General features: G+C 42.2%; 1 protein-coding gene across 4 annotated transcripts in view; it reads left to right on the forward strand.

Annotated features, from left to right (window-relative positions):
• The window catches only part of UBAP1 (ubiquitin associated protein 1), an 84,967-nt gene that overhangs the window by 22,809 nt on the left and 44,368 nt on the right, over positions 1-17,790 (forward strand). The window contains exon 1 of one of the 4 annotated variants that reach the window (XM_072841696.1): positions 6,234-6,469. The exons of 2 other annotated variants lie outside the window; for them this stretch is intronic. The gene's annotated coding sequence lies outside the window, so the exon portion shown is untranslated. Of the gene's footprint in view, positions 1-6,233; positions 6,470-17,790 lie in introns of those variants that run through there. One more of the 4 variants, XM_072841698.1, reaches the window with a different exon arrangement.

The following is a 17,790-nucleotide window of genomic DNA, read 5'->3' on the forward strand; positions in this document are numbered from 1 at the left end:
TGTAACTTGCTTTTTACTCCACAATGTATTGTGACAGTTACTGCCAAACTGCTCTACCAAAAGATTTCACCAATTTGTACTGCCATCAACAGTATATAAGTATGCTTATTTCTCCATCCACAATGGCATTGGACGTAATTAATCCTTCTAGCTTTTGCCAATTTGCTAGGTGAAAAATGAGGCCTTTTTTCATTTTTAAAAATTATTGGTCATGTTGACCATATTTTTTATATGTTCACTAGCTATTTGCACTTTTTTTTTTTTTTTTTAAGATTTATTTATTTCAGAGAGAGAGAGAGAAAAGCAGGCTCCCCATCTTACTGCTATGGGCACTCTTCATTCTACCTGTTTTTTGTTTTTTTTTTAAGATTTTATTTATTCATGAGAAATACAGAGAGAGAGGGAGGCAGAGACACAGGCAGAGGGAGAAGCAGGCTCCATGCATGCAGGGAGCCCAACATGGGACTCAAACCCAGGTCTCCAGGATCAGGCCCTGGGATTAAGGCGGCACTAAACCACTGAGCCACCTGAGCTGCCCCCATTCTACCTTTTTTTTTTTTTTTTAACCTAACTTAAATGCTTCAATTTTCCATGCAGTCTTCTGGGTGCCTGGGTGGCTCAGTCGGTGAAGCATTTGCCTTCAGCCAAGGTCATGATCTTGGGGTCCTGGGATTGAGCCCCGCGTTGGGCGCCCTGCTCAGTGAGGAGTCTGCCTCTCCTTCTCCCTCTGCCTCTCTCCCCTACTCATGTTTTCTCTCACTAGCTGTGTGTGCTTTCTTTCTCAAAAAAAAAAAAAAAAAAAAAAATTGAAAAATCTAAAAAAAAAAAAAAAAAAAATCCATACAGTCTTCCTTGATTTCTCAAGTCTATCCAAACTTTCTCCCCTCTCTACTCCTGAGGCATGGAATGTACCACCTAGAAACTGAGATAATTTTCTGCCAGGTACCACCATTATCTGCACACCTGTCTGCTTCCCTCACTTGACTTCCTCAAGAGTATCCTTGTAGACTCATGATGGTTGGCATATGGTAGGACTTAGTAAATGCTGGATAGCTAAAGATTGAGAGCTTGTTATTTTTCCCATCTCTGCTTTTAGATCCATACCAAAAGCCTAGTGTATGAAGGAGGGGAGAAAGAAGAGGAGAAATGGGAGGAGTGCAAGCTGGTGCCTTCGGCTTGGAGTGCCACTTCTAGGCTAGCTGGTGCTGGCACTGTCTAGATACACTGGGAAGGAAAGACTTTGGGCAGGGGTAGTAGAGGACGGGTATCCTGTTCAGCTTCTTCCGGACCCAAAGAGAATTGCCATTGGGATTCACACCTGGAAACTGTCAAGTATGAGTCACCCTTAGAAAGGTGAAGTTTTTGTTTCTTACCTCATTTCCATTTCTTAAGAAAGGGTTGTGTCCATGGGGGAATAGGAGACATCAGGCTGGACCAGAAGTGGATGGTCAGAAACCTGATTCCCACCTAAAGTAGGAAGGAAGAGGAAAAACCGAGGCTGGTGGGGAAATCTCACAAGTCCTTATCTGATGAAGGAGGCTAGCCTCTGGTTTCAGGGAGGTCTACTCTTAAAGGCACAGGCCCAGCCCTCCAAAGGTTTTCCCTTCCTAATCCGCCATGGCACCATAGTCTTCTGATTCCTTTTCTACTTCTCCCTTTTATTTTTTTAAAAAGATTATTTATTTATTTACTTATTTATTTATGAGAGACAGAGAGAGAGGCAGAGACACAGGCAGAGGGAGAAGTAGGCTCCCTGCAGGGAGCCTGATGTGGGGAGCTCAATCCCAGGACCCTGGGATCATGACCTGAGCTGAAGGCAGCTGCTCAACCATTGAACCACCCGGTGCCCCTCCTTTTCTACTTCTCTAGTCACCATTTTTCCATTCTTTCTCTGCTTCCTCTTCCCATGCCCTATTTGTCAGTGTTCCAGAGGGTTAATTTTAATCCTATTTTCCATTCTTCTAGACAGACTTGCAAGAATTTGACTGAGGTAAAAAAACTTAAGGTCAGGGATGCCTGGGTGGCTCAGTGGTTTAGCACCTGCCTTCGGCCCAGGGCATGATCCTGGAGTCCCGGGATCGGGTCCCATGTCGGGCTCCCTGCATGGAGCCTGCTTCTCCCTCTGCCTGTGTCTCTGCCTCTCTTTTTGTGTCTCTCATAAATAAATATGTAAAATCTTAAAAAAATAATCTTTTTTTTAAGATTTATTATTTATTTATTCATGAGAGACAGAGAGAGAGACGGGCAGAGACACAGGGAGAGGAAGAAGCAGGGTCCCTGTGGGGAGCCCAATGTGGGACTTGATCCCAGGACCGCAGGATCATGCCCTGAGCCAAAGGCAGAGTCTCAACCGCTGAGCCACCCAGGCGTCCCTTAAAAAAAGAATCTTAAAGTCATCCATGAGTCCTTTCATTTCTTCACACTGTGCATCTAATCTGTGAACAAATTTTTACGGCTCTACCTTCAAAATGTACTCAGAATCCTAGCCATTTCTTTTTTTTAAAGATTTTATTTATTTATTCATGAGACACACACACACACACACACGCACACAGAGAATGGCAGAGGGAGAAGCAGGCTCCATGCAGGGAGCCTGACGTGGGACTCAATCCTGGGTCTCCAGGATCACACCCTGGGCTGAAGTCAGCGCTAAACCACTGAGCCACCAAGGCTGCCGAATCCTAGCCATTTCTTTTTTTTTTTTTTTTCCTAGCCATTTCTAATCACCGTCAGTGCTACTACAATTCTACAGTACTACCTAGGACTATCATTTCCTGCTTGGATTACTGCAATAATCTCTAAATGGTCTACCTTCTTCTTCTTCTTTTTTTTTTTTTTTTTAAGATTTTATTTATTCATGAGAGACACAGAGAGAAGGAAGAGATATAGGCAAGAGGGAGAAGCAGGCTCTCTGTAGGGAGCCCGATGTGGGACTGGATCCCAGAACTCCTAGATCACACCCAGAGTCCAAGGGAGATGCTCAACTGCTGAGTCACCCAAGCACCCCAAACCTTGTCCTTCTTCTTCTTTTTTAAAAATATTATTAAAAAAAATAAAAATAAAAAATAAAAATAAAAATATTATTTATTTATTTATTTATTTATTTATTTATTTATTTATTTATTTATTTATTTATTTATTCATGAGAGACACAGAGAGAAAGAGGCAGAGACACAGGCAGTGGGAGAAGCAGGCTCCATGCAGGGAGCCCGACGTGGGACTCGATCCCGGGACTCCAGGATCATGCCCTGGGCCGAAGGCAGGTGCTAAACCACTGAGCCACCCAGGGATCCCCCAAACCTTGTCCTTCTTAAGCTTATGCTCAGTGTAGTGGCTAAAATGATCCTGCTAAAAAGTTAGGTCATTTTCCTTCTCTGCTTACAACTCTCCAATGGCTTTCAGCTATCTTAGAATAAAAGCTAAAATCCTTAAAAAGATTTATAGGACCCTATGTGATTCAGTCCCTTGTTTTTTCTCTGGCTTCATCTCCCACCATTCTCTTTGCTCACTCCATTCCATTCACTGTTCCTAGACCATAGAAGGTGAACTTCCATCTCAGGGCCTTTGTACTGTGTTCCCTTGGATTGGCATTTTCTTTTCCTAGATATCTGCAAATATTTCACTTCCTTCAGGTCTTTACTCAGATGTCACCTTTCCCTGGCCATCCTTTATAAATTTCAATCATGGATGCATTCTATCTCCTTTCCTTGATTTTTTTCTTCTTAACACTTCTCACCATTACTATTAGTCATTTTCCTCTAGAATATAAACTCTGTGAGAACAGGATTTTTTTTTTTATTTTTGAGGTGGGGAGTCTCTTCTATATGCTGCCATATTCCCAGTGCATAGGACACTGCTTGTTATACTACCAGCACTGAGTAAATGCTTGTTGAATGATCAATGAAAATTTTAATTGCTCAAGGAGTATCAGTATATCACACATGTGTACTCCTTACCTCTTTCTGATTTCTTTTTTTTTTTTTTTAAGATTTTATTTATTTTTTCACAAGAGACAGAGAGGCAGAGACACAGGCAGTGGGAGAAGCAGGCTCCATGCAGAGAGCCTGATGTGGGACTCAATCCCGGTCCTGAGATCACACCCTGAGCCAAAGGCACGATGCTCAACCTCTGAGCCACCCAGGTGTCCCTCTTTCTGATTTCTAAACTCACATTCTCACCTGAACATCTCTCCCGAAAATTTGGCATCATCTTAATTTGGACAGCTGAACTCATTATTACCTCCTGTGACACTTCAGTAAACCTTACTTCTTTCTTGTTTCTGTTAAAAACACCCACCCCCTGCCCCAGAACTTGGTTTTTCTTCTTTATGATTTATTCTCTCATGTAGCAGGTCTTCACATGGGAGTGTTGTTGAGTCAATCCCCTAAATCTTGGTTTAGTTTATCCCCTAGTCTCCATCTGCTGTTTCTGCTTTTTTTTTTTTTAAAGATTTTATTTTATTCATGAAAGACAGAGAGAGAGAGAGAGAGAGAGAGAGAGAGGCAGAGACAGAGGGAGAAGCAAGCTTCTTGCAAGGAATCCGATGTGGGACTTGATCCCAGGTCCTGGGATCACGCCCTGAGCTGAAGGTAGACGCTCAACCACTGAGCCACCCAGGTGTTCCTGCTGTCTCTGCATTAGTTCAGGCATGAATCTGTTACTGCAGAAGTCTGCCATGTAGTCTCCAGTTCATTTTATTCACCGCTACCATTTTAATTCTCTTAGTGAAGAGTTTTATTCAGCTCATTGCTCTTCCACAAACCAGTGGCTGCCCATTATTTATTGAATTAAGTATGCAAATAGTCCAGAATAGATGATTTGCTATTTTCTGCTTACGTTATCTTCCCCCTACTGGAACACCCATCTTCTTTCATAGTACCCTTCAAAGTACAAATATTCTCTGGATCTCTTTCTTCTTCTTCTTTTTTTTTTTTTCTTTAAGATTCCATCTATTTATTCATGAGAGAGAGAGAGAGAGGCAGAGGGAGAAGCAGGCTCCATGCAGGTTGCCTGATGCGGGTCTCGATGCTGGGTCTCCAGGACCACACTCACACTCCGGGCGAAGTTGGCGCTAAACCGCTAAGCCACCGGGGCTGCCCTATTCCCTGGATTTCTTTTTTTTTTTTTTTTAATTTTTTTATTTTTATTTATTTATGATAGTCACACAGAGAGAGAGAGAGAGAGGCAGAGACAAAGGCAGAGGGAGAAGCAGGCTCCATGCACCGGGAGCCCGACGTGGGATTCGATCCCGCGTCTCCAGGATCGCGCCCTGGGCCAAAGGCAGGCGCTAAACCGCTGCGCCACCCAGGGATCCCCCTATTCTCTGGATTTCTGAAGAGAAAACAGGGCTGAAGAATTAGGCATGAGAGTGTACACATTCTTTTTGTTATTTTTAAAAGATTTTATTTACTCATTTGACAGAGACAAAGAGCTCAAGCGCAAGTGGGGGGCCCCCAGGGAGAAGCAGATTCCTTGCAGGACTCTCGGATCATGACCTAAGCCTAAGGCAGACGCCTAACCGATTCTGTCACCCAGGCTCCCTCAGTGTACACTATCATTATGTACCTAGAAAGTGTAGAGATGTAAATCTTTCCTAATCCCTTAGCCAAAAGCCAATTTTTCCATAGTAATTAATGCACCTGTTAGGCCATTATCACTCTGATTTTTCCTGGAGTTAACTGTTAATGCTTCAATTTCTCTCACCAAGTAGGAACTTTTGGGAACAAAGATTCATCTCATGCAGTTATGAATCTTCTATGCACCTGACTCCAAGAGACAAAAAAATGCAGAAGGCAGTAAATGTTTGGGATTGGATTACCTAGTTTAAAGCGCTGGATGTCACAATTGGAGGGAGACTTAGAGGTCACCTTCTAACCAATCTTTGTAAATGGGGAAAATGAGACCCAGAAAGAATAGGACTTGTACCAGATCACTGATCGGGGACCAAAAGCCAGACATTCTGATTCCCAAATAGGTCTCATTATGAAGTCTTTGTGCGTCCTTTGGAGATTCTAGCCTCTCAGGTTCTCGCCTGGGCTGCTTCTCCAGCCTCTACGCCTTACCCTCTCAGTAGCCTCCCCCGCCCCTTTCCCTTTCTTTAGGTCAGCAAAGTCCATCCGCTCCAACTGCAGCGGTCCAGGCAACTAGAGTTGGGCAGTACGAGAGAGATTAGCTACGTCACCGTCGGCTCCTCCCATTGGCCCAAGGAGGGTGGAGCGCGACGCCATGACGTCAGACGCCCTAGGGGGCGGAGCGGTGAGGGGAAGGAGGAGGGAAGTAGGACTTCAACATGGCGGCTGTGGCACTGGCGGTGGCTACGGTGACGGCCTGGCCCGAGGCGGGCAGAGTTGGAGGTGGTGGCGTTCGCTCTCCCTAGGGGCCGTCAGGAGCTCAGCGGGGACCGAGCCTGGGAGGCCGTCCGACGCCAGCACCTTTCGGGTTCTGGGACATTAGCGGCAGCGGTGTTCAGGTGAGGGGGCCTCCCGCTGGGAGAAGTGGGAGAGGGGCGGAGTTGGGGGAGGGGACCGGTACCGGGAGACGGATGGGAGAGGATTCCCTGGGAGGAGGTTGGAGGCCGAGCGGGAAGAAAGGAGCTATAGTTGAGGGGGTGGGAGGCAGAAGGGGCCAGAGATCCGTGACTTGGGGAGGATTCTGGGAGAAAGGTCGGAGTGAGGGGACCAGAGTTGAAGGGGCGGAAGGCAGATGGGATGCGGGAAAAATGAGTTCGGATTAAGGGGACTAATACCTTACTGAAAGACAGGCGCGGTAGATGTGTATCTGGCTGGAGTGAGAGCTCGGTGGGAATTAGAGGATTTCGGGGAAATGGACCCAGGTTTTAGTAAAGAAGGCAAGTGATCGGGAGTTGAGGGTGAGTTGGGGAAGTGAGATGCAGATTTACTTCTCCGTGAGGCGTTGAGATTAGGGAGAATGGGAGGACACCGGAGCCAGGGTGAGGGGGTCTTTGGGGTGTCTTTGACGTTGTCTGACCTTCTCCAGTGTGTTTATCTTGCCTCTTTTGTTTATTTCTTGGGTGGGGACTTAGCCATGCAGCCCACCTGGGCCTCAGAAACAGTCCCAAATCTTTATTGTGGAACCTCAAGTTACTTTTCATTTATGTGATTTCTGTCAGGGATCTCTGACCTTTGGTTGTCTCCACACATACTTGTTTCCAGACTAGCCTCTTGAAAATGAAAATACATTTTATATCAAGCTGGAATAAAAATTTGTGTTTTTAAACACCAGAGAGTGGGATGCCTGGGTGGCTCAGTGGTTGAGCGTCTGCCTTTGGCTCAGGGTGTGATCCTGGATCCCAGGATCGAGTCCTACATCGGGCTCCCTGCATGGAGCCTGCTTCTCCCTCTGCCTATGTCTCTTTCTCAGTCTGTATCTCTCATGAATAAATAAATAAAATCTTTTTAAAAAGATAAAATAAACACCATAGAGTGTTAGAAAACCAGATTTCGTAATTTTGTTAACTATTAAATATTTTGTGTTCTAACCCTACTTATTATTGTTTTCTCTTTCCTAAGTTTTAGTTATTAGCATTTGGGAAATTGAATAGATAGGATGTTTCTCTTTGGAATTTTGTCACATTAGATGGGGGAAGACAGGGCGTTTAGTATTTAGTGATTGTTAGGTGGTTTTTTTTGTAATATTTTATTTATTCATGAGAGACAGAGCGGGGGTGGGGGGTGGGGGGGCAGAGACACAGGCAGAGGAAGAAGCAGGCTCCATGCATGGAGCCCGATGCAAGACTTGATTCCAGAATTCCGGGGTCACCACGTGGGCTGAAGGCAGATGCTCACCCACTGAGCCACCCAGGTGCCCTAGCTATCTAGTTCTTTATAGTTAATGTCCTAAACTTGTTAGACTGAAAGTTTATGTATTATTTTATAACAAAGAATATGAAATATTCAGAGCCTAAAAGAACTACATTTTCTGCATTAACCTATTAAGTGGAGTTTTATAAATTAAATTTTTATTTTTAATCTGTCTTATTCAGTCTTTGTTACCTGTTTTGTTTTTTTTTTTTTTTTTTTTTTTTTAGATTTTATTTATTTATGAGAGACACAGAGAGAGAGAGAGGGGCAGAGACAGGCAGAGAGAGAAGCAGGCTCCATTCAGGGAGCCCAGATGTGGGACTCGATCCTGGGACTCCAGGATCACGCCCTCAACCACTGAGGCCCCCAGGCGTCTCTCTGTTACCTGTTTGTTCAACATTTATTGACTGCTGTCTGTTCCATTAAGAGTCATTCTAATTATGGAAAGGGGAAAATTAATGTTTCTCTAACTTACTAACTTGCTATCCCTCATTGGAAGGAAAAGTGTTACTTTAGAAATGAAGACAATGGAGGAAAATTAAACTGTGTGGGTATAAGAATTTCCTCAATTTTTCTTTGACTCAATGCTTCATCATGACATATTTTATGTGTATCTGAAATATTTTTAAAGTTACTTTTATTGAAATATTTTTTTATTTCTTAAAAATAATCTCTACAAGCAATATGGGGCTCGAACTCACAACCCCAAGATCATGCTCTCCTGACTCAGCCAGCTAGATGCCCCTGAAAAATTTTATTTTTTATTTTGATTTCCAAGACGACTGTAACAGTATCCTGATGTGATAATATTAATTAAGTCTGTAGACAGTTCTTATCAATAGCTGTTCACATTTCTTAGACTGGGCAATGTCACTTTATCTTGTGTGTCCGTCCTCCCTTCTTTCTTTCCTTCCTTCCTTTTAAAGATTTTATTCATGAGAGAGAGAGAGAGAGGGGCAGAGACATAGGCAGAGGGAGAGGGAGAAACAGGCTCCAAGCAGGAAGGCTGATGTGGGACTTGATCCTGGGACTCCATAGGGGAGAGCAGTAGAGGGAGAGGGAGAAGCAGAAGCGGACTCCCCGCTTAGCAGGGAACTCGATGCAGGGCTCCATTCCAGGACCCTGGGATCACAACCTGAGCTGAAGGCAGATGCTTAACTGACTAGCCACCCAGGTGCCCCTGTTTTGAAGTTTTTAACATGGAGATGATTTCTTTTTTTTTTTTTAAGACTATTTATTCATGAGAGACACACAGAAAGAGAGAGACAGACACACAAGGCAGAGGAAGAAGCAGGCTGCATTCAGGGAGCCTGATGTGGGGCTCTATCCTGGGACTCCAGGATCACACCTTGAGCCAAAGGCAGATGCTCAACCGCTGAGCCACCCAGGTGTCCCAACATGGAGATTATTTTGGGTGTAAACTTTTTTTTCTACAAGCAAACCAACCTCCCCCCCAAAAAAACCCCCCAGTACCATAAACTCATTATTAATCAGGTGATTTTCTTTAGACAGGCTTTTTCAAGAAATGCAAAAGTTAGTATGTGGTACCTTAAATATTAAATAGCTTTTTCTGGGTACTTGGGTGGCTCAGTTGGTTAAGCAGCTGACTCCATTTTGACTCAGGACATAATCTCAGGGTGGTGTGATTGAGCCTTGCATGGGGCTCCAGCTTAAGTCTCCCCCTTAAAAAAAAAAAAAAAAGATTTTTCTTAGAATCAAAAAAACCTTGAATTTTAGAAATCAACTGAGTTTAGATTTTGGCATAGCTTGGGCAACCCTGCTTCTATATCATAAAGATTAAGTGAAAATCTGTCGTCTTTTCCAGAATTTAATTTAGGAAAGCCTTTCTGGTAGAGGAAGAAGTAGGGTATTCTTCTTCTAAACTGTACTGGACAATTTTGTAATATTGGAAATAACTTGAATTAAGAGTAATATTTTCCTATGAATTGAGAGTTGTAATTTTATGCTTTAAAAATTTGAGGTGAAAAAAAAAATAAAAATTTGAGGTGAGGGACGCCTGGGTGACTCAGCGGTTGGGCATGTGCTTTTGGCTCAGGGCGTGATCCGGGAGTCCCAGGATCGAGTCTCACATCAAGTTCCCTGCATGGAGCCTGCTTCTCCATCTGCCTATGTCTCTGCCTCTCTTTCTCTGTGTCTCTCATGAATAAATAAATCAAATATTAAAACAAATAAAAAATAATTTTAGGTGAGAGTAGCAAGATTTTCAAAGGGAAAGGTGCTAAAACTGGACTTATGCTAATGAGGTGGGGCATTGTTAAGCACTTTACATAATCTCTTCATCTTTGCAATGTGATTAGGTAGGCAGGTTGTGATACACATGCTTTTTACCTGTTGAGGAAATTGAGGATCAGTGAAGTTGAGTAATTTAAGGTTACAGATCTAAAACGGTAGAGTCTAAATTTGGACTTGAATTTGTTAAACTTCAGTGATCAAACTATAACTGTTGCACTTTTGTCCCTCTTAGGTAGTCACAGGGTCATTCCAATTCCTAGCAAATGAATTTAAGGTATAACCACTATTTTAAAAATAATGCCTTTTTAAACTACATGTTCTCTTTGTAATAGTGTAACTGGAATGATAAATAGTTCATTAAAATTGTAGTCAAGATGTCATTAGTATTCTAGGAGGAAATGAATACCTGAATATTTTGTACTTAACAAAATAAACTGGATAAACTGGATAAGAGACTAAAAGTTTTCTTATTTGTATTGCTGAGTCAGGTCGGATTCAGTTCTTTAAGGACCCAAATTTGTATTTGGCAGTAGTCTGCATGTGTCTCATAATTCTGAATTGGTCATTATCAGTTGCTTAATTGCTTACCAAACACTTCTAGTGGTTGAGTCACTGAATTGGCTTATGGTAATTGTGCATCTTGTGGTTACTGAGTCAAGAGCCAGCAGTATGTGTTTTGGTTTCCTCACTTCCTCCACAACACTTGATATTGTCAGACTTTTAATTTTTTTTTCTAAATCTAGTGGGCTTGAAATGGTATCTATTTTGTTTTATTAGCATTTCCTTAAGTTGAGCATCTTTTCGTATGTTCATTGGTTATTTGTGCTTCTTTGGTGAAGTGTATATTCAGGTTCTTTGCCTATTTTGAGTTTCTCCTTTTTTGATTGACTTTTAAGACATTTTTATGTATAATTTTGTATACTAATTTGTTAACTAATAGGCTACAAATATCTGCTCTCGATTTGTGACTTCATCTCTTCATAGTCTTTTGGTGAGAAAAGTTCATCAATTTTTTAAAGATTTTATTTATTTATTTGAGAGAGAGAAAGCGCGCACGCATGCAGGAGCAAGGGAAGGGGCAAAGGAAGAGGGAGAAGCAGACTGCTCACTGAGCAGGAAGCCTGACAAAGGCCTCAATCCCAGGACCCTGGGTCTATGACCTGAGCCGAAGGCACATGCTTAACTGACTGAGTCATCCAGGCACCTTGAAAAGTTCATAATTTTAATGAATTGAAATTTTCGTTTTTTTATGGTTTATGCTTTTTCTGTCATTTAGGAAACCCTTCTCTGCTAGGCATACTTAAAAAAAATTATTTAAGATTTATTTACTTTAGAGAGAAAGAGTTCGGGGCGGGGGGCAGTGGGAGAAGGGGGAGAGAGAATCCCAAGCAGACTCCTGAGTGCAGAGCCTGATGTGGGGTTGATCCCACGACCCCGAGATGATGACCTGAGTTGAAATCCAGTTGGATGCCTGGATCCAGCCAACTAACCGAGCCACCCAGGCACCCCAAGTTTTTTTTAACTGTTTTAAGTAACCTCTACCCTCAAAGTGGGGCTCAAACTCAGGATCCTGAGATCAATAGTTGCATGTTCTACTGACTGAACCATCCAGGCACCCCAAGGCCTGAAGTATTCTAAAGCTAATCTTGGGACCCCTGGGTGGCTCAGTGGTGGAGGGTCTGCCTTTGGCTCAGGTTGTGATCCTGGGATCCGGATTGAGTCCCACAGTGGGCTCCTTGCGGGGAGCCTGCTTCTCCCTCGGCCTATGTCTCTGCCTACCCCCCTCCCCCATGTCTCACATGAATGAATAAATAAAGTCTTAAAAAAAATAAAGCAAATCTCAAACTTTCCTGTGAATACATTATGAACCTCTGATAAGGTTTTTTTTGCTTTTAAAACATAGCCACCCACCATGCTATTATCACATCGAAAAGTTATTAGTAATTCTTTATAATCTAATGCTATCCATATTAAAATTTCTCTTGTCTTAAAAGTGTCACTTTAGGGGCATTGGGTAGCACAGTTGATTAAGTGTCTGACTTTTGGTTTTGGCTCAGGTTATCTAAGGGTCATCGGATTGAGCTCCAAGTTAGGCTCTGTGTTCAGTGCAGTCTGCTTAAAATTCTCTGTCTCTCTTGTCCCTCCCACTCATGCTTTCACACATGCTCTGTCTCTCTCAAATCTTAAAAGTGTCATTTTAAAAGCGATTTGCTCCATTCACAGTTCAAATAAGGTCCATAGGGATCCCCGGGTGGCTCAGGGGTTTAGCACCTGCCTTCGGCCTGGGGCGTGATCCTGGAGTCCTGGGATAGAGTCCCACATTGGGCTCCCTGCATGGAGCCTGCTTTTCCTTCTGCCTGTGTCTCTGCCTGTCTCTCTCTCTCCGTATCTCTCATGAATAAATAAAATCTTTAAAAAAACAAATAAGGTCCATATTTATCACTTTCTTTTTTTTAAAGGTTTTATTTATCCACTCATGAGAGAGACACAGAGGGAGAGAGAGGCAGAGACACAGGCAGAGGGAGAAGCAGGCTCCATGCAGGGAGCCCGATGTGGGACTCGATCCAGGGTCTCCAGGATCATGCCCCGGGCTGCAGGCGGCGCTAAACCGCTGCGCCACCGGGGCTGCCCCATATTTATCACTTATTTGGCTTTCATGTCTAAGACATTTAATTACATGATAATTACCCCTTTTTCGTGTGATTGATTCATTGAAGAAACCAGGGCATTTCTCATGTAGGTATGCTGTGTTCAGTATCTGTGCATTCTTGTGGGTTTTATTTATTTATTTTTACTTCTCTCTTCTGTAAACTAATGGTTAGAAGTTTGATTTAATTCATGTTTTTTATTTTTATTTTTTGATGGTGGGGGGAACAGTTACCACACAAATGGTGTTCTGTACTTCCTTTTGTATCACACTGGGAGATATATAATGAATGGTTGCCCCACTTTTAGTGATTCTAGTTGTGTTTAGACGGTGTCAGCCTGATCCTTCTTTTATAATATTCCCCGTTAATCTTGACCTAATTGTTTATTTTTTTAAAAAATTTTATTTATTTATTCATGAGAGACACACAGAGAGAGAGAGAGGTAGAGACGAAGGCAGAGGGAGAAGCATGCTGCATGCAGGGAGCTTGATATGGGACTCGATCCTGGAACTGTGGGATCATGCCCGGAGCCAAAGGCAGATGCTCAACCACTGAGCCACCCAGGCATCTTGTCCTAATAGTTTAGTATCCACTGATGATACTTGAATCAGTTAATTAGTTAGTAAGTTGTCAAATTACTAACTTAATTAGTAAGTTGTCAAATTGTATCATCATGCTATTTCTGTTATATTTATGTTTTTGAGGTACTATTCTCGTCTAAAGAGCTTTCTGTCAGCAGCAGGCTTATGCTGAAGTGTAGTTCCTATTGAAAAGAGTGGATGAATACGCTTAACTATGAGGACCACTGAGTATAGAATTGTTGAATCACTATATGGTATACCTGAAGCTGCTATAAACACTATGTTAACTATACTGGAATTAAAATAAAAAACAATAAAAAAGGAAAGGAGAATGAATGCTTCATTCTTTTAATTAACCAATTTCAGAGTAGAGTTAGTATAACAGTCATCTCTTCTGGTAACAGGTTTGTTTGTTCGTTTTTAAAGTATCCACACCTAGTGTGGAGCCCAGCGTGGGGCTTGAACTCATGACTCTGAGATAAAGACCTGCGTTGAGATTATGAGTTGGACACTTAACTGACTGAGCCACTTAGGTGCCCCCCCTCCCTTCTTTCTAATTTTTTATTTTATTTTATTTTATTTATGATAGGCACACAGTGAGAGAGAGAGAGGCAGAGACACAGGCAGAGGGAGAAGCAGGCTCCATGCACCGGAAGCCCGACGTGGGATTCGATCCCGGGTCTCCAGGATCACGCCCTGGGCCAAAGGCAGGCGCTAAACCGCTGCGCCACCCAGGGATTCCCCCCCCCTCCCTTTTTTGACTGTTGGTTTCCTTTAAAGATTTTGTTTATTAGAGAGAGATGAGCATGAGTTGTGGGGCAGGGGCAGAGGGAGAAGCAAACTCCTCACTGAGCAGGGAACCTGACATGGGCCTGGATCACAGGACCCTGAGATCATGACCTGAGCCAAAGGCAGATGACCAACTGTCTGGGCCACCCAGGTGCCCCAGCTGTTGGTTTTCTAAGGATCTTTTCTTTGAGTATTATCATAAACTTGTGAATTTATACCATGTGTTTGAAACCTTATAGTCATTTTTTAAGATTTTAAGTAATCTTTAAAAAAGAAAGATTTTTAAGTAATCTGTATACCCGGGGCTTGAACTTGCAACCTTGAGATCAAGAGTCACATGCTCTATCTATAGTCATTCTTTTTGATCTACAAGTTTCATTTTTGATCAAGTTGGTAGGTATTTGGCAGGAACTAAAAATATATATTTTTAAGTTTTATTTAAGTCATCTCTGCACTTAACATGGGCTTTGAACTCACAACCCCAAGATTAGGAGTCACATGCTCTTCCAAATTGATCCAACCAAGTGTTCTATGAGCTTTAAATCTTTGAAAGATTTCTTTCATATACAACAAATGGCCCGGGTTAATCTTATAAATTCTTCCTGTACATCTGAAAATGACCATTTCTCCAATAATTTTTTTTTTTAAGATTTATTTATTCATGAGAGAGAGACACACACACACACAGAGGCAGAGACGCAGGCAGAGGGAGAAGCAGGCTCCATGTAGGGAGCCTGATGGGGGACTCAGTCCTGGGACTCCAGGGTCATGCCCTGGGCCGAAGGCAGGTGCTAAACCGCTGAGCCACACAGGGATCCATTCTCCAAGAATGAATGCAGAACTAATATCAAGAGCTCAGAATGTGGGTGCCAGGGATGCTCATCAATACTGTCTTTGCTTCAACAAACCTTTTTTTTTTTTTTTTTAAAGATTTTATTTATTTATTTATTCATGAGAGACAGGGAGAGAGGGGCAGAGACACAGGCAGAGGGAGAAGCAGGCCCCACACAGGAAGCCCGATGCAGGACTCGATCCCGAGACTCCAGGATCGTGCCCTGGGTCGAAGGCAGGTGCTAAACCACTGAGCCACCCAGGGATCCCCCAACAAACATTTTTATATTAAAAATTTTTTTTAAAAAATATTTTATTTTTTAAGATTTTATTTACTTATTCATGACACACACACAGGCAGAGACACAGGCAGAGGGAGAAGCAGGCTCCATGCAAGGAGCCTGACGTGGGACTCGATCCCGGGTCTCCAGGCTCATGCCCTGGGCTGAAGGTGATGCTAAATTGCTGAGCCACTCGGGCTGCCCGAGAATCACAAGTTCATAGTGATTTTTATAGTTTAGTTTTAAGAACTATGGGGTTTTTATTTCTTTAATATCATACTTGTCTTTTTTCTCTCTTACGTAAAGTCTTGGTTCCTTACAATATAAACATAATTATTTACCATATTGGACATAGAATAAAATGGTTTTAAAATAGTAATACTGATACTATTGCTAACAAAAAAATTAAAATTTTTATAGTTCTTAATATTTGGAACATACTATACAATTATGCAGTTAGAATACCAAGTTCTGAAAGTCAACTTGAAATAATATTCTGTGTGTGATCTTTAATTTTATGTATAGTTAGGTTTATTTGTTTCAACTTGTAATCATTTAGGAATCTAAAAAGTTAAATTTTATTGTTTGGAATATGTAATATATAGTTTACTTTGAAAACTCAGGATGTGGAGATACGTAAAAAGGAAAAGTAAAAATTGCTTGTAACCCACCCACCATTCGAAATATCCATTATTGGAGTGCCTGGGTGGCTCAGTGGTTGAGCATCTACTATTGGCTCAAAGTATGAACCTGGGGTCCTGGGATGGAGTCCCCACATCAGGCTCCCCATAGGGAGCCTGGTTCTCCCTTTGCCTGTGTCTCTGCCTCTCTCTTTGTGTTTCTCATGAATAAATTAATAAAGTCTTTTTTTTTTTTAATTTTATCGATTTATTCATGAGATACAGAGAGGGAGAGGCAGAGACACGGGCAGAGGGAGAAGCAGGCTCTACTCAAGGAGCCTGAAGTGGGACTCCATCCCCGGACTCTGGGATCATGCTCTGAGCCAAAGGTAGATGCTCAACCGCTGAGCCACCCAGGCGTCATGATCTATTTGTCTTTATGCCAACATCACACTTCTTGACTACTGTAGTTGTATAATAAATTTAGAAATCAGAAAGTTTTTCAAAGTTGTTTTGGCTGTTTAGGTCCTTTTCATTTGTGTATGAATTTTACAATTAGGTTTTCAAAATATCTACAAAAACCCTGCTAGTATTTTGTTTGGGATTATATTGAATCAGTAGGTTAAATTGGGGAGAATTGATAATATTAACAGTATTGGGTGTTAAAATTTATGAACATGGTTTCTCTCTCCATTTATTTTGGTCTTTGCTGTAGACTGAAAGTTTATGTATCTCCCAAATTCATATGTTGAAATCTATCTCCAGTGTGATAGGATTTGAAGGTCAGGCCTTTGGAAGGTAATTAGGTTATGAAGGAGGAACCATTATGACTAGGATTAATGTCCTTATGAAAGAGGCCTCAGAGAACTCCCTTGTCCCTTTTTACGGCCGTGTGAGGTTATAGCGAAAAGACAGCTGTCAGTGAGCCAGGAAGCAGGCTCTAATTGGATGCCATATCTGCTGGTTCCTTGATCTTGGACTTCCCTACCTTCCAGAACTGTGAGAAATACATTTCTACGGTTGATAAGCCATTTAAGTCTGCAGTATTTTGTTGTAGCAGCCCCAACAGACTAAGGTGGTCTCATATTTCTCTCAGCAGGGTTTTGTAATTTTTATTGTGCAGGTCTTGTACATTTTTTGTCAGATATATTCCTGACTGTTTCATACTTCTTGGTACTTTTGTAAATGGTGGTTTTTAAATATTTAATTTCTCTCTCTCTCTCTCTCTCTCTCTTTTTTTTTTTTTTTTTTTTTTAAGAGAGGCTGTGTGCTTGTGAATAGGAAGAGGGGCAGAGGGAGAGGGAGAGAGGGAATCTTCCCATCCAAGTACTAACCAGGCCCGACCCTGCTTAGCTTCCGAGATCAGACGAGATCGGGCGCGTTCAGGGTGGTATGGCCGTAGACAGAGAGAGAGGGAATCTTAAGCAGCTTCATGCCCAGGGTGGAGCCCAACGTTGGGCTTGATCTCACAACTCTGAGATCATGACCTGAGCCAGAATTAAGAGTCAGTGCTTAACCAACTGAGCTGCCCAGGCACCCCTAAAATTTTAATTTCTGAATGTTCACTGCTAGTATATAAAAATGCAATTGATTATTCTGTGTTGATCTTATAGCCTCCAACCTTGCTCAACTATTGTATTAGTCTTGTACTTTTTTTATAGACTCCACCAGATTTTCTATAGACCATGTTGTCTATGAATACAGACAGGTTGTACATGTTTTTTTCCCAACTGGATGCCTTTTACTTAATTTTCTTACTACACTGGCTAGAACCTCTAATACAATGTTGAATAAATGTGATAAAAGTGGACACCCTTGCCTTATTCCTGAACTTAAGTAGAATGTCTTTTTTTTTTTTTAATTTTTATTTATTTATGATAGTCACACACAGAGAGAGAGAGAGAGGCAGAGACACAGGCAGAGGGAGAAGCAGGCTCCATGCACCGGGAGCCCGATGTGGGATTTGA

The sequence above is a fragment of the Canis lupus genome, chromosome 10 (assembly GCF_048164855.1).
Source record: "Canis lupus baileyi chromosome 10, mCanLup2.hap1, whole genome shotgun sequence".
Classification (NCBI taxonomy): Eukaryota; Metazoa; Chordata; class Mammalia; order Carnivora; family Canidae; genus Canis; species Canis lupus.